A 22,500-nucleotide genomic window follows, 5' to 3' on the forward strand; every position below is an offset into this window, starting at 1 on the left:
TAAAATAAAGTGTGAGGTCGTCCAGTCACCTGGTCCGGTCCGAGCTGCGAGGAGACGTCCCCTCAGGCCACAACAACAGGATATTGTATATTTATTCCTTTTCCTTATTTATAGAAGTGAAGCTGTCGACACTTTTAACTATTCTGCAGTTTTTTGAAGCGACATGTTGTCAGAAGTCAGATCCAGATGTTCTGGGCTGGTTCGGGCTCCAGCTGCAGAATCTCTCCTGAAGGTTACATTTTGTGGCTTTAAACTAAAAGTAAGAGATGTTAGCGGCTTGAATCCGACGCCGTGCTGACAGCGCACGTGTCTGTGAGTGAAGACGACCTGAACCGACCTCACACTGGTTTTTACACCAACTAACTCCGAGCGTGGAGGACGGGTAGTTTTCCCGACCGGCCGACAGTTGAACCATATTTCTGCGTGTGTGAGGACAGCTGGTGGACTTCCTGCTGTGGAGCTGGAGACGCTGTGAGGACGGTGGGCGTCGCGTGTGAACATTCACAGCCTCGGTGTGAATGTTGATGCTGAAAGTTTGACACAATAGTACAATTTTTACTTTATTTCTTATTCTGTCAGCTCGTCCTCCAACAAACAGGAGAGGGTTCATAGAAGGCTCTGATGGATCACTTTGTATCAGGTTATCGATCAGTAAACTGAGCGTCTATGCAGCGTTATTGGATTGAATCTCCTGGACTGAATGAACTTTTTCGAGCTTTACTTCATCAGTTAAAGTTGTTTACTTTCCTGCTGATCTCTAGATTTCTTCCTTCCTGCAGACGGATGTTGATTTCTTTACATTTCTATAAAAATCCACCTGCAGACGCCTGAAACCTTCATGATTCAAGTGCCTTTTCAATTGCTGTTGTTTTACATATTAACATGACGGATCATCTGACCTTTAACGACATAAAAAAAGCTTTTAAGATGCATTTAAATGTTATCAACATCTCTGCTGTGGTCCTGTTCAAGATCAGCTGCCAACATCTCCCTCTGAATCTCCTCCTGTGTTTCTGTCCGGTTACGCTGCAGGACTCATCAGGATCGGTTCGCTCTTGTTCCTCTCTTCTCTACAACATGTTGAACTGCATCAGATGTTTTATCCAGACTGCAGGTGTGAGGCAGGAGATGTCCAACAGTTTGTTCTGGGGTGAAATATCGTCCGTATCTTTGAAACTCAAAGCCTTTATTATGATTTACCTCATTAACTACATGTTGAAATATAATTGATTAGTGACCACCTGTGATGTGATGTCACTTCCTGCTCGATATGAAACAGACCCGTCCATCACTGACAAACAGACTCCATGTTTCTGCTCAAAGACAGAAAGAAGTTCATGGAGAACATTTGCTGAATTTACAAGAAGGAACAAATCAGTCAGAATGAGTCAGAGACAGAGTTTCACACAGTTTATAAAGTGTCTCCAACTCAACAACTCTTAAAATCACCACATTTCCTGAGGGAGTCTGGTGCTGTTGGTGACTGGATCGGTGGTTGGATGTTTGTGTGTTTGGAGACTTTTGACTCGTTAAAGAGACTCAACAGGAAATGGAACAAACAAAATGGCCGTCGTCATGTTGACTGAGCTGTCCGTGATGATGACGCTTCCTGAGTGATGGTTTCTCTTCAGGAGCGCTGAGAGCTGATTGGCTGAAGGTTGTGTGTTGTGTCTCTGTGCAGGTCGACTCTTGTGAATCTGTGTGTTTTCATGTTCTGCCTGTCTGCTCACACACACACACACACACACACACACAGACACACACACACACACACAGACACACACACACACACAGACACACACACACACACACACACACACACACACACACAGACATCCATCCTCACTTTCTTCTTCTTGTTCTGGTTCTGCTTCACAGCCCCCCCCCCTCTCTCCCCTGGTGTCACTGAGGTTTCTGGTAAACGGTGTCTCAGATGAAGATGGATGACTGTGTGTGGTCGACCTCGCTCTGCTGCTGTGTTTCCATCAGACACGTGTCCTGCAGCTCTCTGTCATTTCATCAGTCTGACCTTTACATGCAGCGGCGGGTCCGTCCGGCGGCGGCGGCGGCGGCGGCGGCGGCGGCGGCGGCGGCGGCGCTCTGACAGCAGAAACAGTCTGCTCCTGACAGCTTCACACTTCCTTTGTTTCTGTGCAGCTGCAGGCTTTGTGTCAGTGTATCACTGAAACTGAGTCTCTGCTGCGGAGAGTCTGCACAAGTTAATGTGACTGCAGAGAAACAAGAGTTTTAATCAAGTGACAACAGACTGAGGACGAGTTTAGAGCTGAAATGAACTGGAACCGCAGGAGACGAAGCCTTGAATCATCACTTTGAAATAACATAATGTCGGACTGACTCGTCTTTTCTTGAACTCGTCGGTCAGCATGTTTGCGTGCAGGTTAATCCAATAACAGCAGAGTAAAGATGAAACATGGAGCTGAACATCTGGATGACATCACTCAGCTCCTGTGCAGCCGGCAGGAGAGCAGACGGATCCATCAGAACATCTCTTTAGATTCAGACTGTGGAGGTTGGACCTGATCACATCTGTCCTCTCTGATTTTAAAAAGTGTTGGTATCATGTTAATAACACACGATAAGATTTGTTCACCTCGTTGTCTTTTTCTCTACTAACAGCTGATCACTGGCCCAGCGTCCACATACTTGTGGCCACATCTTGTGTTAGATGTTTATCTCGGTCTGCAGTCGTCTCTTCGCTCTCAGTAGTTTTAGTATTCGTCCTGTTTCTTCAGCTTCGTCAGCAGCTTCTGTTTCTTCTGATCAGGCGGAAGCGGTGGCGGCGGCCATGTTAATCTGCCGCTCACGTCCGACATGGCGTCCCGTGAGGCCGCAGGATCGTTACCTGCAGGTCACAGCTGAGCGCTCGCACGTCCTGGTAACAGAGCGCAGCAGATGAAGACGTTCAGACGTGACTGTGGAGGAACCTCAGCGTTATCTCCAACACGAGCAATGTGAAGAATGTGTGTGCGTGACGCCGCGACGGCGCTCTGCTTCTCGTCAGCCGCTCGACGCCACCTGTGTTTGTTTCGACATGTGCTGCTGCTCCAGTGTCTGAGCGTAACACACACACTGACCCTGTGTGTGTGTGTGTGTGTGTGTGTGTGTGTGTGTGTGTGTGTGTGTGTGTGTGTGTGTGTGTGTGTGTGTGTGTGTGTGTGTGTCTGTGTGTGTGTGTGTGTGTTGGCTGACCTCCAAGCTACCAGGATCAACTCGCTGCCAAACATGTGCAGAGCGGCTGCAGCGCATTTCACACTCAAACTGTGTGTGTGTTTGTTTCTGTGTGTGTGTGTGTGTGTGTGTGTGTGTGTGTGTGTCTGTGTGTGTGTGTTTGTTGGCTCCTCTTTTTTGTTTTTTTTGTATTTTTACCAGTTTTAACTTGAAGACTTTTATTCAGTCATCTAAACACACTTTATCCACTCTAGACAACACACACACACACACACACACACACACACACACACACACACACACACACACACACTCTCACACACACACACACTCATTGAATCCAGAACAATGTGTGGATTAGCCGTTCAGCTCTAATCTCCTGAGTTATTAGCAGCAGATTTACCTTTTTGTCCTGCTGGAAACAGAAAGCGTGTGTTCGGGTTAATGACTGAACTCATTATCATTAAAGCTGTTTGTTGACTCATTATGAACAAAATGCAGATAATTATGTGATGTCACATTCAAACAGGTGAAAAAACAACAAATATTAAACCCAGATTAAAACAATCTGAATTTATTGCAGTTCGTCCTGTTTGTTGTTGGCTGCAGCGCTGTCGGCCATGTTGGAGGTGTTCGCCTCTTCCTGATGTTTGAGCACCACAGGTGGACAGAATAATGTGAACTCTGGGTCCAAATTCTCGCTTGTTCTGGAGCTTTCGACCCAGTCAGAGTTTTGATTCAGCATCAACTCGTTTCTGGCACTTTACAGCGAGTCTCCTGGACCGTGTCCTCAAACAGTGAGAGACGGAGCGAGTAACATTTTCATGTTCACACTTCCTGTTTGTGAAGTGAAGTTTTGAAGGGAGGGTCAGATGTGACGGCATTAAATGGACGTGTCACTTGTTAATCTATAGTGACCGTATTCACTGTTACACTACACTGAAACACAAACAGCCCAAACTGACCAATCACAGCTCTTGTAGCCTCCGAAGCTCTGACATGTAGTGAGAAAAGTACACAGTACAGTAGATTATACACAGAACAGTAGATTATACACAGAACAGTAGATTATACACAGAACACAGAACAGTAGATTATACACAGTACAGTAGATTATACACAGAACAGTATATTATACACAGAACAGTAGATTATACACAGAACAGTATATTATACACAGAACAGTAGATTATACACAGAACAGTATATTATACACAGAACAGTAGATTATACACAGAACAGTAGATTATACACAGAACAGTATATTATACACAGAACAGTAGATTCTACACAGAACAGTATATTATACACAGAACAGTAGATTATACACAGAACAGTATATTATACACAGAACAGTAGATTATACACAGAACAGTATATTATACACAGAACAGTAGATTCTACACAGAACAGTATATTATACACAGAACAGTAGATTATACACAGAACAGTATATTATACACAGAACAGTAGATTATACACAGAACAGTAGATTATACACAGAACACAGAACAGTAGATTATACACAGTACAGTAGATTATACACAGAACAGTATATTATACACAGAACAGTATATTATACACAGAACAGTAGATTATACACAGAACAGTAGATTATACACAGAACAGTAGATTATACACAGAACAGTATATTATACACAGAACAGTAGATTCTACACAGAACAGTATATTATACACAGAACAGTAGATTATACACAGAACAGTATATTATACACAGAACAGTAGATTATACACAGAACAGTAGATTATACACAGAACACAGAACAGTAGATTATACACAGTACAGTAGATTATACACAGAACAGTATATTATACACAGAACAGTATATTATACACAGAACAGTAGATTATACACAGAACAGTATATTATACACAGAACAGTAGATTCTACACAGAACAGTAGATTATACACAGAACAGTAGATTATACACAGAACACAAATACAGGAAGCTCCTGGGAACATCAGGAGGGCTGGCAGCGTCATCACATGACCTACATGCTGGAGATGTATTTGCTGATGAAGCCCATGAGATGCAGTGGAGAGCTCTGACAGACGACATCAGCCGACCCTGAGTCCAGTTTCTTAATGAACCTCTGACTTCACACTGTGTTTATGTGTTCGCCTCAGAGGTGTTGGCAGGTGTATGTTTGTACTTTGGACAGAGCTAGGCTAGCTGTTTCCCCCCACTTCCAGTCTTTATGCTAAGCTAAGCTAACTACCTCCAGTCTCCATCTTTGTTAGGTGGCTGTTTGTACTTGAAGTGTAGCTCAGTGTCACTTACAGCTGCGGCCTGTCTCTGGTCCGCTGCTGCCGGTTAGCTGGCATGCTAACAGTTTGTCCACGTTAAAGGATGTAAAACAGACGAGCTCTGAATGAACGTGCAGACAACGAGCTGCTCCAGCGTCACAGTCTGACGGACACATTTACACATTCATTAACACTTAATTATCACACGTAGCTGCTGGCAGCGCGTCACGTGATGCTCCTCATTCAGCTGCATCATCTCCACACACTCACACACACACACACACACACACACACACACACACTTCATGTGTGTGTGTGTGTGTGTGTGTGTGTGTGTGTGTGTGTGTGTGTGTGTGTGTGAGTGTGTGTGTGTGTGTGTGTGTGTGTGTGTGTGTGTGTGTGTGTGTGTGTGTGTGTGTGTGAGACAGAGCTGTGAGGTAGGAGCTGAAGGTCAGCCGTCAGATGTAAAGCTGCAGCCTGTGGAGCGTGTTGTGAGCGTGCAGAGCGTGTTAACCCGCTGAGGGTTTAACAGCCACAGTGAATCTGCATGAGGTGACACGTCTGACAGTTTCCTGCAGCAGATTTACACTTATTAACCCGCAGACGGGCGAAGGAACGGAGGCTGCAGAGAGCGTGAGCGTGAAGCAGGACCGAGAGCAGGATCAGATCCAGTCTGACGGAACCAGAACGTGGAGTTCTGCATGGATCGGTTCCTGTTGTACTTCCATTAAACAAACAGGAGGAACCGTATGGGAATACATTTCTATGTGTGTGATATATGAAGGAGGACGATAACAAAGACTCAAACTTTTATATATTCACACGGCTGTAAATTATATGAAGGTTTAAAGTTTTGCATAATTAGGGGTGTGGCCTCTTCGAGTGACAGGTAGGTCATCTGTACAGACGGGAGGGGAGGGACAGACATGACAGATAATCTGTTAGCAGTAGTCAGCAGACGGCTGCTGGAGCTCTGGAGGAATAAACAGCGGTGACTCGGTGTCATGTCACATGTTGCAAACAAGAAGAACTAGTCAGAAGAATCTCAGGATGTTGGAGACGACGAACACTGAAGCTGTGAAATGAAACAACATAGGACTGATTTCATGCACGTCATCTAAAGGAGAGCTGCTTTCAAAGTAGTTTAAACTGCAGGAACTTTGTGTCCTGATGATCCTGATGAGACCAGCGGTAAACATGTCTCGGGTGGAGCAGCTCGGTGCCGGCTGACGCTGAGCACCAACTGAAAGTCTGCTGTTTGTCAAGAAAGTGTGGAGATAAGAGTTCCTGAGGGCGCTCGTCCTCCCTCTGCTTTAATCAGTTGTTTTTTTACCTCGTCTCTCTTGAATAAAATCTATTTCAAACTTGAATTAAACATATTGTTTGATGAGCGCGGGGTCGTCGGCCCTCGGTCCGTCCACACGTCTGATCTGCAGCAGCAGCATGTTGGGATGTAAAGCAGGACGTCTTCTCTCTCCAGAACAAACACGAAGGTCGAGCAGAACTGATTTCCCCCGCCGCACGCCGACAACCAAATACCAGTCAAATCTGCTTCCACCGGCGTTTGCATGAAGCAGGAATATGAGAGTGGGTGTCACACACACACACACACACACACACACACACACACACACACACACACACACACACACACACACACACACACTCGTATCTCTCTTATTATTCTCCTCTGTCGCCCTCTCGTCTCTCCGTTCTTTCATTTTCTCCCTGGCTGCTCAGCTTCCTCGCTCTCCGTCTGAACTCGCCTCTGAAGATGTTCTCGGCTCATTTGCTGGAACCTGCCGACCGCCGTCACCCATAACTCAGCTGTCCTCGTCGCCACCCAGAGGCTCCAGACTCTCCTCTGTTTTATTTCCTCTGACAGCTGCAGCGGAGCGACGCTCCCTCTCACAGCTCTCGGCCACGATGTGACTGATACGAGGTTTTCTGTCTGACGGCCCGGCCCACTCGCTGCCCTCTGGGCGCCGCCGCCTCAGGAGGCCTGGAGGAGTGTGGCAGCAGGCTGAGTGAGTTATCTGGACCATGTCAGATAATAGCTTCATTTACACACATAATGACGGCCGCTCTTCATTCTGTGTTCTGCTCTTTGTCGCCTCATCGAGCCGCCGGAGTTCTGCTGAAGTAGAGTTCGGTTCAGTCTGGACCGCTCGGCTGCTCCGCCGCTGTCCTCCATCCTGCTGAAGGTTTCATGATGTTGTGGCACAGCTAAGGTTTCTTTCTCTTAACTTTAAGTAATGAAGTGACGTTATGGATCCAGAGCTGTCTCTGTGTGACATGTTCTCATTAGAGAGGTTCTGCTGATGGTGTCGGACCTCCTGCACACCGAACAGAACCAGGATAACTCAGGCATGTGGGCTCATGGGTGAATTGTGATCATACAGAGTAATGTTTACATTTTTCTGATGAGTTGATTCATAATTTGGTCTAAAGCGTCTCTCAGTCTTCACACGGAGCAGCTCACACAGTCTGCAGTGTTCAGGTGTGCAGAGTTAGAAATGCTAGAATTCAAATGTAAACATTGATTTTTCAACATTATCTGATTCTTCATGAAAACTAAAAGTCTCCTGTTAATGGAAAAGAAACAGTCAAAGTTAACATGATCAGCTGGTGACAGACCCGCAGCATACGTCTCTGTCTCTGACAAACTGAACTGAAGGAGTTTGTGCTTCAGCACCAGGTCCAGTGGTCGGAGACGACAAAATACTTTTCACTTGTTTCTCTCTCACATCACCAGAGATTCACACTAACACAACTCAGCACTGAGCTTCTTCAGTTTGTTCTCTTTGACTTGTAATTTGAGGCGTTACCCAACGAACCTGCGACCTCTGAGGTCAGAGGAGGGTCGTGTTGTCGCCTCGCTGGTTTGTTGGCCGGTCGGTCCACCAGGTGTGTTCAGGTGCCGGTGAGTGAGTCTGTGAGCCGCTCTAGTTTTGGATGTGATGATTTAGAGTCTGGTCTTCGTTGGTTTCGGTTGAAAAGTGTTTGAATCGTCGCTGCTCGTACAGACTGAGTGAGCTGGAGTGTGAAACACTGAAGTTGTTCTGATCGTGACCCTCGTATACGTTTACGAGCTTCTGCAGTGGAGCTGAAACAACTTCTCGATCAATCATTGTCACTAACGACTGGATAATCGATTAAAAACATCCACATCTCTGATTCCAGCTTCTCATATGAATGTTTCTGCTCCTGCTCCTCACAGAGAGCTGAGGATCTCTGGGCTGTCGATTATTCCAGGAAATACCTGATAATGAAAATATCGTTAGCTTCGGCCTGTTGCTCTTCAGGAGCTGCAGCTAACGATGTGTTTCCATGTGAAGTCAGCGACGTGACATCACCTCCGTCCTCCGTCGCTTCCTGCTGCAGATTATCTCTGTTTCCTCTCAGCAGCCAATGAGAAACGAGCACAGGAGAGAGACTCAGCGTGAAGTTTCTCCTCACAGTTCAGACGCCTCCAACCAATCAGAAAGTCAACAGGAAGCTTTCTGTGTGTGTGTGTGTGTGTGTGTGTGTGTGTGTGTGTGTGTGTGTGTGTGTGTGTGTGTGTGTGTGTGTGTGTGTGTGTGTGTGTGTGTGTGTGTGTGTGTGTGTGTGTGCAGCATGTTAATGGAGACAAATAGATTTGGTCTCGTTCGCTCTGCAGTGTGAATTTCAGCGTGGAAACATGAAGCGGTTAATGAGGCGACCCCGTTCGCTCTGTGAGTCGACGTGTCAGCGCCGCGCTGCAGGGGCTGCTGGGTAATGGCGTGTGGAGCTGCGCTGCGTGTCAGCTGTGATTCAGAATGAATCAGTATGCAGCAGATCAGAGGGAGTAATGGAGCGGCAGCAGCATCAGACTCTCCGCTGAGGTCTGTTGTTTTATTTACTGCTGCTGCAAAAGTTCATTAATGACCAACTGAACAAACTGGATCGGATCAGAGTCGCAGTCGGATCAGGACCAGCGGGAGAACTTCATGGGTTGGACTAAAAACCTGTTTTAGTCGCCACGATGACGGATGGAGACGTCTTCTCCTCCTCCTCCTCCTCCTCCTCCCTGTCTGTGAAACAAGTGTCCAGTTAAGGTTCAGGTTCTGATGGTGGGTCCGGCTCACCGCTGAGCTGAACTCACAGTACTTAGTTTGTCTCTCTGATGAGCGTCAGTACTCTTGTGAGTTTTCTGACTGAGTCACAAACAGAAATAATGATGAATCCTCCTCAGACGAGTCGTCTCTTCACCTCAGACGAGTCAAAGCGCTGCGAGCCGAGACGTTCTGCAGTAAAACAAACAGAGACGCTCTCGTTTTCTAATTAAGCAGCTAATTAGAGCCGAGACGTGGAACAGATCTCTGGGTTGCGTCAACAAAAAAAGAAGGAGAGTGTAACATAATGCAAGCTGTGTGAAAGCAGTGAAATGTTGGAGAGGCCTCTGCTCATGGTGACCGCTTCCTTCACCTCGCTCTCCTCCAGGTCGTCTCGTTCTTTCACTCTGCAGCCGCTCAGTTTTCGCTCTTTAACTTCAGACCGAGTTGAAACTTTGAGCCGTCGGAGCTTCGGGCCTGAATCCTCTGAGTGACGTGTTGTTTGATTCTTCGCTCTCTGGATGATTTTCTGCTCTTCTACATGTTCTGGACTTCAAAGTGGCGTTCAGAGGCGGCAGGAATACAGAGACGTCCACACAGTCAGCGCAGCTCCTCCGTCCATTTCACAGTGAATCTTCTGAGCCGGGCTGATCTCTGACTGACGGGCCGAGTGGAAACACAACCGCTGTCAGAAATATTCAGGCTGCGCTCGACTTCTGTGAACGGATCACAACTTCATCCAGAGACACTGCAGAGATCTGCTGTGAAGCCCGAGAGGCTTCGTCTCAGACTGGAGTTTGAGACGTGATGTAAGAGGTCACGTGGTTCTGTTGTGGAGAGAAGTTCACCTCGACCTCGTCAGTCAGAACTGAACATTAGTGTCAGGTGATCAACACGAGGACGTATTTTAATATTCATAATCTCACAACGTGACATGAAGATGTAAAGATGTGCACTTGGGGCTGCTACAGTCTCAGGGCCTGTACCTCGTTAGTTAACGCCGGGTCACATGTTGGAACGTCTGTCCGGTCCTGATGACCCGCCGCTGCTGATCGACTGATGGACTAAACGTTTGAGCCGATTATATAATATCCTGAATATACTGAGAATATTAAAACAGCTGACAGAAGAGACATCAGATCTGCAGGTTTGGACTGATGATGCGGTCGGTTCTGATTGGTTCTGATTGGTTCTTCACTCGTCTCGTGGTGGAAAATGTTTTCGTTCGTCTCCAAAGTTTTCAAATGTTAAAATGCAAATTTAATGCAAATACAGTTTATATTCAACCCAGAGGTTATCAAAGGGACAGGTGTGTGTGTGTGTGTGTGTGTGTGTGTGTGTGTGTGTGTGTGTGTGTGTGTGTGTGTGTGTGTGTGTGTGTGTGTGTGTGTGTGTGTGTGTGTGTGTAAACCTGATCTCCCAGTCTGCTGTAGTCTGATCTGTGTGTGTCCCAGTTCTCAGGGAAAAAAACGTCCCACAATGCACCTGGATGCAGAGGAAAGCAGAGCCCGGCTGCTCTCTCACTCTTCTTCTTCTCTTCTTCCTCTTTCTGTCTCATCAGATTTATAATCCCAGGAGTTACTCAGGACCAGAACATTTGGACTCTGGACTTCTTCTTCTCTTCTCCTCCTGGATTTGGACATTCCTCCCTCACTGATTGGCTCTCCTGTGAAGCTGCTGGTGATTGGACGATCCTCAATTCAAGGTAAAGACTCACTTTGTCTGTTGTTTTCATCAGGACAAACATCTGCCTCGCTCTCGACTTTATTTCTCTTCTTCTCTCTTCTCTTCATCAAACCCATTCACAGAATTGAACCTTTAAATATTGAATATTGAACTCTTTTCATCAGGATGTTCGTCGTTAACAGTGATTAGATCGTCCTGGATCATGCACACGGTTTGTTCTCGTGTGTTTGTGCAGCTTTTAAACATTATTTGAATGAAGACATGAAGTGTTTTTAGGTTTCACAACATCCATCATGAAACACTTTTAAGTTGATAGTTAGAAAAAAGGGAAATATTGAAGTTGCTTCTGTCTGTTCGTCACATCTGTGAATTAAAGCTGCTGCAGCCTGGAGCTGCTGACCGTCATCAACAACGAGCTGTGAAACAAACTGGATTTAATTGGATGTTAATTCAGTTTGTTTCCTGTGTTCAGTATCAGCACGAGCAGAAAACCCATTATTTATACTTCAATAGAAGTTCTGGTAGAAAAAACGAGCGACAGGTGAAAATAATAAAGAAACATTTTTATCTTTATTTGTTTCATTGTGTTCCTGAGAGAGTCCAGGAAATAGTCTGTTCCCAGGAAGAGAGACACGTCCGGACGCTAGTTTATAATGAGATTAAACAACTTACTGTGTGTGTGTGTGTGTGTGTGTGTGTGTGTGTGTGTGTGTGTGTGTGTGTGTGTGTGTGTGTGTGTGTGTGTGTGACATGATGAATTGCAGTGAGAAATTAATGAGTAAACACTGATGGATCTGAATAAATGCTCGCTTCAGGGTTTGAGTGTGTGTTTGTGGTTTGTTAGAGAGAGAGAGTGTGTGTGTGTGTGTGTGTGTGTGTGTGTGTGTGTGTGTGTGTGTGTAGGAGTTTACCCAGCATGCCTCGAGGCGATGCAGGGATCCCACGAGGACACAGGAGGTTAAAGACCTGCTTGAACTTGAAAACACACATGAACACACACACGCACGCACGCACACACACACACACACACACACACACACACATACACACACACACACACACACACACACACACACACAGCTGTGACATTAATGCAGATCTCACCTCTGATGTTCACACAGATAATAATCTGTCAGCTGATCGTACGACTCGTCTTCTTAAACACAAACGATGAAACGATTAATGACATAACGAATATTTAATGAGCACGTCTCGCTGTCTGAGGCTTCTGACGGGACGGACGAAGATCTTTGATGTTTCTCTCAGGTTCACAGGGACGTTACACTGTGAACCGTCTCAGTTTGAACTCTCGGCGTCTGTTACAGTGTTGACAGTTCTCTGCTGTCAGAAACACACCTGCTAATTTTACCATGAAACTCTGACGATTGAATTATTTTATTTTGAATTATTCATATTTATTGAATTGAGTTCTCAGCTTCACCTGAAGAAGGAAACTATGAAGGCTGTGATTACTTCAACACATCTAGAAATAAATAATTCGAAGAAGTCGTTTGCTTGCAGCACTTCGAGAGACAAAGACACGTCGGAGGTCCAGATGTCAGTAGAAACGTCCCCTCACCGTCTCATGAAGTTTGGGGGGAGCAGTGTCCTCGCGCTCGCTCTCGTGATGCGTCTTCAAACACTTCATAGGTTTGCTGGTGTTGAAACTGGGAACTCAACCTGCCGCCTGCTGGACTCTGGCTGTTTGCTGGTGGTGGAGTAACATGTTGCTCCGTCTGACTCACCTGGAATCAACTCTTCTTCGCTGCTCTAAAAACAGTAGTGTCCAGGTGCAGCGCGGCACAACTTCCTGTGTGGGCTTATAGAGCAGAGAAGAAGAATTGATCTCCGGCGTGTTACAGCATTTCTAATACTGGCATCAGACTCAGCTGTAGCTGCCCTCAGAGAAACAGCGGTATGTTCCTTTAAAGGCCGTTCAGTGTTCAAATGAAGCAGTCTGAATTTAAATGTGGTGACGTCATCAGTGTGTATGTTAACGAGGCAACAGCTGAACACGCTGATGAAGACGCTGATGAAGACGCTGATGAAGACGCTGATGAAGACGCCGATGAAGACGTTGATGAAGACGTTGATGAAGACGTTGATGAAGACGCTGATGAAGACGCTGATGAAGACGCTGATAAAGACGCCGATGAAGACGCTGATGAAGACGTGGATGAAGACGCTGATGAAGACGCTGATGAAGACGTGGATGAAGACGTTGATGAAGATGCTGATGAAGACGCTGATGAAGACGTTGATGAAGACGCTGATGAAGACGTTGATGAAGACGTTGATGAAGACGTTGATGAAGACGCTGATGAAGACGTGATGAAGACGCTGATGAAGACGTTGATGAAGACGCTGATGAAGACGTGATGAAGACGCTGATGAAGACGCTGATGAAGACGTTGATGAAGACGTTGATGAAGACGCTGATGAAGACGTGATGAAGACGCTGATGAAGACGTTGATGAAGACGCTGATGAAGACGTGATGAAGACGCTGATGAAGACGCTGATGAAGACGTTGATGAAGACGCTGATGAAGACGCTGATGAAGACGTTGATGAAGACGTTGATGAAGACGTGGATGAAGACGCTGATGAAGACGCTGATGAAGACGTGGAGTCTCTCTGATGTGACGGTTCTGTTCATGTGGGAGTTTTTACTAATCAGAACCTTAATGAGCTGATTAACGGGCTCATTAACAGAACGGGTCGTGTGACTCGTCACCAGGTGATTCTTCCTGTCGCTCTCTGTGAGAACAGGTGACAGGTGATAATACAGGTGTGTTATGTCACCTGAGACCGAGGCTGGTTCAGAGATGAGACGCCACAGATTGTCTTTGAAAGTGAGGACAGGTTGTTCCACAGGTGGAGCACAGAAACGTAAAGCTGCTCCACCTTGTCTGGATCTGTACACCTGTCCCAGATCACCTGAGGGCTCAGAATCTTCACAATGGACCCAGTCTGAGCCGGACCGCACGTCCAGGGTGTGAATAACGTCTTTACAAATGAGTCTGCGGCCTCAGAGCCTCTGGAGTCTTGGATTACACCAGACGAGCTGCAGAGACGCTCCTTACATTCAGAACCTGCCTTAGAAAAATCCTGTTTTTAAGTTTTCTTCAGTTTCACAGTGACTCAGCTAATTCAGCATGGGTTGTCCTCATGTCTCCTCCTGTCTTCATGTCTCCACCTGTCCTTGTGTCTCCACCTGTCTTCGTGTCTCCTCTCAGATTAACTTCCTGTTGATAATGAAGCTGCGTCTCTGCGTCTCCTGTCTCAGTTTGAGGACAGAGTCTGACGGGAGCAGCGTGTCGTCGTCCCGACGCCGACCTGTCTTCTATTTTTACCTCAGCTCGTCTCTCGCCCGCTGAGAGCAGCTTTGATTTGTGTCTCCTCGCCACACGCTCGCTTTCTTCTCCTCTCGTCTGAGTCTCTGTTCCTGTCGCCGTCTCTTTGTCGGCTCAGTTTACGAGCGTTTTATCGGAGTGACGGCGGAGACGCGGCGGCACAAATGAAATGAAGTCGGCAGCTTTGATCTGATGCGTCTTTCATTGGGAGGTTTGAGAGCAGGAAGTGGAGGTCGGCTGAAGGGATGTGATTGGACGAGAGCTTCAGACGATGTGTCACAAAGTTCAGTTCTGTGTCGAATCAGAAGGAAAATTCATCTGAACAACAAACTCTTCTGTGAAAATACAGAATGAGGAGAAACAAACAAGTTTAAATATAAAATCTGACAGTTTCTGTTTCTTCTGTCTTCTCACATTTCTTCTTCTTCTGCTCACATCTGAAAACAGTCACTTTAGCATTTGATTGATCGACAGTAAAAGTGTGAGTGAAAAACTTTGAGTTTGATAAAATCATCTGAGCTCAACGTTCACGTATCAACCTGGAGCTCTCGGACTCGGTCCAGTTTTCTTCAGAGGACGTTAAAGTTACAGATCGTATCAATAAAAGAAAAGTAGCACCGTGACAGCAAACTGCATCTGCTGATGGTGTTAGAAGGTCCAGAAGAACAAAATCAGTCATTAAAACTAAAACAAGTAAATTAAGATCTCATGTAGAAACTCACCTCGTTTCATTTAATGTTCAGTAAATTCAAGTGAAGGAAAAAGTCTGAAAAACTGATCCTGTGTGGAAAAGTAGAACTGTGAGGGTCAAAACGACCGAGTGTTCAGAACAACGTGACCCGACAATCACATCGTCGCCATCAGTCAGTCAAAGAGCTGCGAGCAGGAAGTGAAGAGGGTCTCACAGAGAGAGAAGAAGACTAAGCAGACAAAGAAGAAGAAGACGAAGACGAAGACGAAGACGTGTTTTTGATATTCAGGTCACATCCTGCTGAAACTCGTCTGACACTGAGGCTTCTTCTTCTTCTTCTTCTTCTTCTTCTTCTTCTTCTTCTTCTTCTTCTTCTTCTTCTTCTTCTTCTTCTTCTTCTTCTCCTCCTCTCTGTTTTATCACACTGCTCTCTTTCTGTCTCATTGTTTTCTTTTCATTTCTTTGGCCACAATGGTATCTGGGTAATTAGACTTCTGAATGTGTGTGTGGTGGTTATAGTCGCTCTTCTTCTTCTTCTTTGGTGTTAAAGACAAACGAGCTGTGAAGAGCAACGTCCCGTCAGGATGTGATGCAGAGTCATCGTCTCGTTATAATAAATCTTTTCAGTACGATAGTCTCACTGCAGGGTGTGTGTGTGTGTGTGTGTGTGTGTGTGTGTGTGTGTGTGTGTGTGTGTGTGTGTGTGTGTGTGTGTGTGTGTGTGTGTGTGTGTGTGTGTGTGTGTGTGTGTGTGTGTGGACTCAGGTCAGGTGTTGGTTTGTGTCTCCAGGTGTCATTTAACTGAAAACACAGTATTGATCTTCTTGTGGGAGAAGTAGTGAAGTCGTCTGCAGGTCGGTGATGAAAATAAACGTTATCGAACAATGAAAACCGTCTGCTGTCTGAACCGAGAGCTGTTAAACGAGTCGTCCTACTTTATATGATTTGTTGGATTTAAAGCTGAATATTAAAAGGATTCAGATGAAGCCGCGTCTCGTAGGAGTTGGTGTGAAGCAGCTTCAGCAGTGATTTTCGGGGTGTTTGCTGACTCTCGGCCCGTCAGATGAAGGTGCTGCTTGGCAGCCGGTTCCTCCGTCGTCCTGCCGCAGCGCCGCAGGAGGAGAGCGGTCCAAAATGAAGAAAGTGAAGCTGAAGCAGCATTTGGTGTTTTGGGTGCAGAGGAGTGTTTTTATTTGGCAGGAGGAGAAGTGAGATTTAAAGCTGTCATTAAAACCAAAATCTGGCAGGAAAAGGTTTTATCTGTCGGCAGCGTCGGAGCCAGGAGGGTCAGCTGGAGAGAGGAGAATTAATCAGAAGTCAGAATACTTCTGCAGCGACAGATTAGTGCTCAGCTTATTGTCAGATGATCAGAACTGTTTGAGTTCTTAAAAATTAAAACAAACAGCAAATGAGCTTTAATATTTATCAGACGTGAGAGTGAACTGTGAGCCGCTGGACTTGTTTTAAATGCTCCACTTGCAGTTTGATCAAATCGGCCAGACTCCATCCACAAAAACAGTATTTTCACCGTGTCGTGAAACGCACAGAAACAAAATGGAGCTAAACAAAACGGTCTTGATTCATTTTTAAACTGTTCAAATAATTACTAACTCTAGTTTGGGTGAAATAAACCTTTAGTTTACCTCGTTAGATGTGAAGATATTCTGGCCCTACACACACCCGGTTTCTCCTGCAGAGTTAGAGGTGAAATTATCGGGAGACGAGCGAAGAGCAGCATCTCATTCTGCAAATAAAGGTTTATTTCAACCAAGCTGGAGTTAGTCACTGTTGGACCAAGATGGTTTTGCTGAGTTTTATTTCATTTTCCTGTCAAGTTTGAATAATCTGCTAAAATTACTGGTTTTCAAATGGAGTCTGGTGTCATTTTGTGATAGTGACAGGGATCGTCTCCATAATGTCGTCACAAACAGTCCGTCAGTGTAAAAACAAGCAACAGTAACAGCCGCTGTCACTCTCGCCAAATCCACCAAACTCCATTGACAAAAACAGTAATTAAACAGTGTCGGGACGTTCATTTCTACAAATCACCAGTTGGTGATTGTTGGAGCAGTGGAAAGGTTCAGGTTTGAACGTAGCCGCTTCTTGATGATAAAATTGCTGTTTTTGTGAATGGAGTTTGGTGGATTTGTTAAGAGCCATGTGGCTGTTTTCTGCCTTCCCATCACGCTGTCGTCATGATGATCTGAGTGTGTTGGTGGTGAAAACCAGCAGTTTAAGTGGACGTGATGTTACACTGCAGCGGACTCGCTCAGAACTGGACCAGAACCAAAAATGGCCGCCCACATTTGTCACTTATACACAAAAACATGGGAAAATATTTGGACGTTGTTCTTTGCTGGGGTCATTCTTCTTCATTGGTTTGTTTGTGGATGGCTTCAGGTGGAGACAGCTGGACCCAAACATTTGACGGATAAGAGGCTGATGTCTGCCGTCTCCCCTCCTCTCCCCTCGTCTCCCCTCGTCTCCCCTCCTCTCCCAGGTCAGGGATTAAGGACAGGGGGGATTATCTGATCCGAGACGACCCGCTGCACAGTGAAACACTGCAGGTTTATTTCTGCAGCAGCCAAAAAACAAAGACACGGAGACACAGTGATCCTCAGGTCAAAGACATGAGACATCCTGAACCAGTGAGTCATTAAAACATGAAACCAGACACTGGACCGGAGTTAATATTGGACTTTATTGAGATGTGACAGTGAGTTCAGACTCCAGTCAGAGATCTTTGTCTTCAGATGAGTCCGACCCGTGTGCACACTGGTCTCAGTTTTCTGTTTCTTCGTCTTTTAGCTGCTGCTGTGTTTGATGTCTCACTTCAGGCTGCAGTGACTCACATCTGAGTTTCCATCAGAACTGTGTGAAGAGTAAACAACAGAATCTGATCTGATGAAAGTCGCAGCGTGTCTGAACAGTTATATCACTTCGGGACAACCAGGCCGCTTGAATAAATGTTGGCACTGCGAGTCTCTTCAAACCGTGGATATGATTCTGGTCTGTTAGGTTTAGGCATGAGAAGTCCCATGGTGAGAGTCAGAAAACATGATGGTTCGGATTAAAATACCTGGTTCTGTCTCCACAAACGCGCCTGGAAAATGTCCCGACGTCTTGTCAGTTGGAGCGGTCTCGAGCGGTCGTCTCTGACTCGGCCGCCGTCTCCTCTTGTTGTCACATTTTGTGTGAAATCCGTTTCCTTCACATCGCTGCTCCGACTCCACATCCACATCCACACACGTCTCCGTACACAGTCGGCACCGGAGAATATTTTAGATCCAAGATGAAAGTGAGAGAAGAAGTCCAGTTAGAGAAGAGGGAAACACACAGACGTCATCATCATGACGTGCACCATCATCGTCATGACGTGCACCATCACGCCTCTTTTGGATCCGCAGCACAGCGGCGGAGAATTGGTGAACCGCTGCTGCTGCTGTGATAATGTGGAGTCTGTGTGTGGAAAGGGCTAGTGATGTGTTCAGGGTCACGGACCCAACAAGGGAAATCTGGATACAGCATCAGAGGTGGAAATCCCTTCATTCCCATGAAAGCTGCTCGATGGTGCGTGAAGACAAATCAGCTCAACTTCCAGAGTTACCTGGATCAGCCAGAGACGATGTGTTCGGACTGAATGGACCAAAGCTTTGGCCGGTTGTGACCCGCGAACACACAGCTGCAGACACACACCAGTGTGTTACACACCAGTGTGTTACACACCAGCAGGTAGAGAAGACCTCTGAATAAGATTCAAGTCAGTGCTCGTGTTGTTAGCATTAGCATTAATGACATACCTTCACACAGTAGCACACACACACACGCACACGCACACGCACACACACACACACACACACACACACACACACACACACACACACACACACACACACAGTGATATATGAGCAGTGTTGGGGGGTTTGAGGGATAAAGACGGAGGAGGTCGAATCTTATCGGATTTAATCCAAAGACAGACGAACAGCCCCCCCCCCCCGTCCCCCGCCAACTGCTCAAGGACACACACACACACACACACACACACACACACACACACACACACACACAGGAGGAGATTAACCCCTTCAGCCGTTTGAAGTCTGAGGATCGAGGCCACAGCGACTGATTGTTTGAGCAGCAACAACAGGAGGACGTGACCGTCAGATCAACTAAACCTGAGAACTGCCGCTGATCGTAACATCTGCTGATTAAAGATGAGCTCCGTCACGTTTCTATGAAAATGTTGAATTATCCCAAATGTTTCCAACAACCGCTGCTCAGTTCAACCGTCCGTCAGGAGAAATGTGACGAATTCAAACTTTCACCGACAGCATTTTGACTCTGACGTTTCTATAACGTATTTATTTGTATTAATTCACAGAAATGATCTTTTCCGAGGTGAAACTGAGACTCAGCTGAGCGGCTGCCGGGAGTTCAGCTGCTCCTCTGTTCGGATGCTTTGGTGAAGCTAAAGCTGCTGCAGGTTTAAAACCAGCAAATCCAAAGCTGCTTCTTCGTCTCTCCCTGTGTGTGTGTGTGTGTGTGTGTGTGTGTGTGTGTGTGTGTGTGTGTTGTCCCACTTTGTCCTCTCCTTCACCCTGAAACTTTCCCGTCTCTGTCCTGGTTTTTCTGAGCCGCTCAGAACCAGAACCTCCTCTGTCACTCTTCAGTCTGACACGGAGTCGTTCTGACCTCCTATTGGTCGGCTGCTCCTCCAGGTGACCCACTTTCAGCAGGTATTATTCATTTGTTTTTTTCCTCGCCGTGTCCCAAATTGTGTTTGGGCCACAGTTTCTCGTCTGCCCCAGAAACCCTGAGCGGAGAGAAAGTCCTGACTGTGAGACTGAGACGAGCTCAGCGATCATCAGGGAGGAAGGAGCAGCGGAGATCATTACCTGAAGGTGATCTTCCACCGCCTCTGAAGTCCGGAGGGTCCGGTCTGTTAAAGTGTTCTCATTTTGTCAAGTTGGCTCCTAATAAGAGGCTCGATTGAGACTTTAAACGCCTCCTCGGCCTCGGTGTCTCCTCACGGTCTGGACACTTCTCTGCAGGTTGTTTGGATGTAGGTCAGATCTTTGTTCACATGTAGTCACTTATAAAAACACTTTGCTCAGAGCTCATATCTGAGATCTGCGATACATGAAGTCAGACAGGTTTGAGGAGAAAACGAAGGTGAAGCCACATTAAGACTCGAACCGTCTCCATCGACATGCGTCCGTCACTTCGCTGTGTTCAGCATCAGAAGCTTGGAAGTTGCTGAGCTGAGAAGATGCAAATACCAACAGCACCAAGTAGAGAAGCTCACAGACAGCGGCCCACAGAGCGTCTCTGGACATGATGACCAGGACACATCTTCAGTCAGCCCAGAGTTAATGTTCAGTACTGATAATCATGCGTACAGTTTCCATGTCGAGGTGTTTATCAGACGTAGCAGCAGCAAAACACAAGAAGATAAAAAACACAAGAAAAAGTGAAGACGAGACGAACAAACGAGGCGAAGATCGAAACAGGACGGCAGCCGCGTAATAAACCTGGTCTGGTGTTCGTATACACACCTGGTGACATCACAGCACCTGGTGACATCACAGCACCTGGTGACATCACAGCACCTGGTGACATCACAGCACCTGGTGACATCACAGCGGCTGAACGCTCCTCCAGAGTTGAAAGTTACAGACAGACTTTACTTTAAACAGTGATTATCTTCACTGTAACTGCAGCAGTCACTCACGTTAAACAGTCTCAGTAATGTTCAGAGGAAACAAGCGGAGGCTTATTTTCTGCCTCTTCGACTTGAAGCTTGATGTTACTGAACCAGTCGAACCAGCCGCAGTGCCTCTGAGCCAGGCATCAAACCTGCGACAGCAGCAGAGACGCTCAGATGACAGATTTGACCTTTTTACTTTCACAATGAAACTGAATCCACGAGTGAATCAGCTGCTGCTTCCTCTCCTCACCCATCATCCTCCTCACCCATCATCCTCCTCACCCATCACCCTCCTCACCCATCATCCTCCTCACCCATCATCCTCCTCACCCATCACCCTCCTCACCCATCATCCTCCTCTCCCATCACCCTCCTCACCCATCACCCTCCTCTCCCATCACCCTCCTCACCCATCATCCTCCTCACCCATCACCCTCCTCTCCCATCATCCTCCTCACCCATCATCCTCCTCACCCATCACCCTCCTCTCCCATCACCCTCCTCACCCATCACCCTCCTCTCCCATCACCCTCCTCTCCCATCACCCTCCTCACCCATCACCCTCCTCACCATCACCCTCCTCACCCATCACCCTCCTCTCCCATCACCCTCCTCTCCCATCATCCTCCTCACCCATCACCCTCCTCACCATCACCCTCCTCACCCATCACCCTCTCACCCATCATCCTCCTCTCCCATCACCCTCCTCACCCATCACCCTCCTCTCCCATCACCCTCCTCACCCATCACCCTCCTCACCCATCACCCTCCTCACCATCACCCTCCTCACCCATCACCCTCTCACCCATCATCCTCCTCTCCCATCACCCTCCTCACCCATCATCCTCCTCACCCATCACCCTCCTCTCCCATCACCCTCCTCACCCATCACCCTCCTCTCCCATCACCCTCCTCTCCCATCACCCTCCTCACCCATCACCCTCCTCACCATCACCCTCTCACCCATCATCCTCCTCTCCCATCACCCTCCTCACCCATCACCCTCCTCACCCATCACCCTCCTCACCATCACCCTCCTCACCCATCACCCTCTCACCCATCATCCTCCTCTCCCATCACCCTCCTCACCCATCATCCTCCTCACCCATCACCCTCCTCTCCCATCACCCTCCTCACCCATCACCCTCCTCTCCCATCACCCTCCTCTCCCATCACCCTCCTCACCCATCACCCTCCTCACCATCACCCTCCTCACCCATCACCCTCCTCTCCCATCACCCTCCTCTCCCATCATCCTCCTCACCCATCACCCTCCTCACCATCACCCTCCTCACCCATCACCCTCTCACCCATCATCCTCCTCTCCCATCACCCTCCTCACCCATCACCCTCTCACCCATCATCCTCCTCTCCCCCCCCCCCCCCCCGCTGTAGTTCAGCTCTGCTTTAATTCAATCAGTGTGTTTTGGTGTTTCAGAGTGAGAGATTGTGTTCATTAAAAAAAATCCTGATTAGTCCAGAAGACTGATTACTGCTGTGTGTGTGTGTGTGTGTGTGTGTGTGTGTG

At 47.0% G+C, this 22,500-nt stretch overlaps 1 protein-coding gene across 1 annotated transcript in view; it reads left to right on the forward strand.

The window, feature by feature from the left end:
* The window catches only part of LOC311272446 (semaphorin-6D-like), a 125,795-nt gene that overhangs the window by 12,222 nt on the left and 91,073 nt on the right, over positions 1–22,500 (forward strand). Inside the window, exon 2 of the mRNA XM_084378855.1 lies at positions 11,096–11,239. The gene's annotated coding sequence lies outside the window, so the exon portion shown is untranslated. The remainder of the gene's footprint in view (positions 1–11,095; positions 11,240–22,500) is intronic.

This window comes from Pagrus pagrus (assembly GCF_965226575.1).
Source record: "Pagrus pagrus genome assembly, chromosome: 17".
NCBI lineage: Eukaryota > Metazoa > Chordata > Actinopteri > Spariformes > Sparidae > Pagrus > Pagrus pagrus.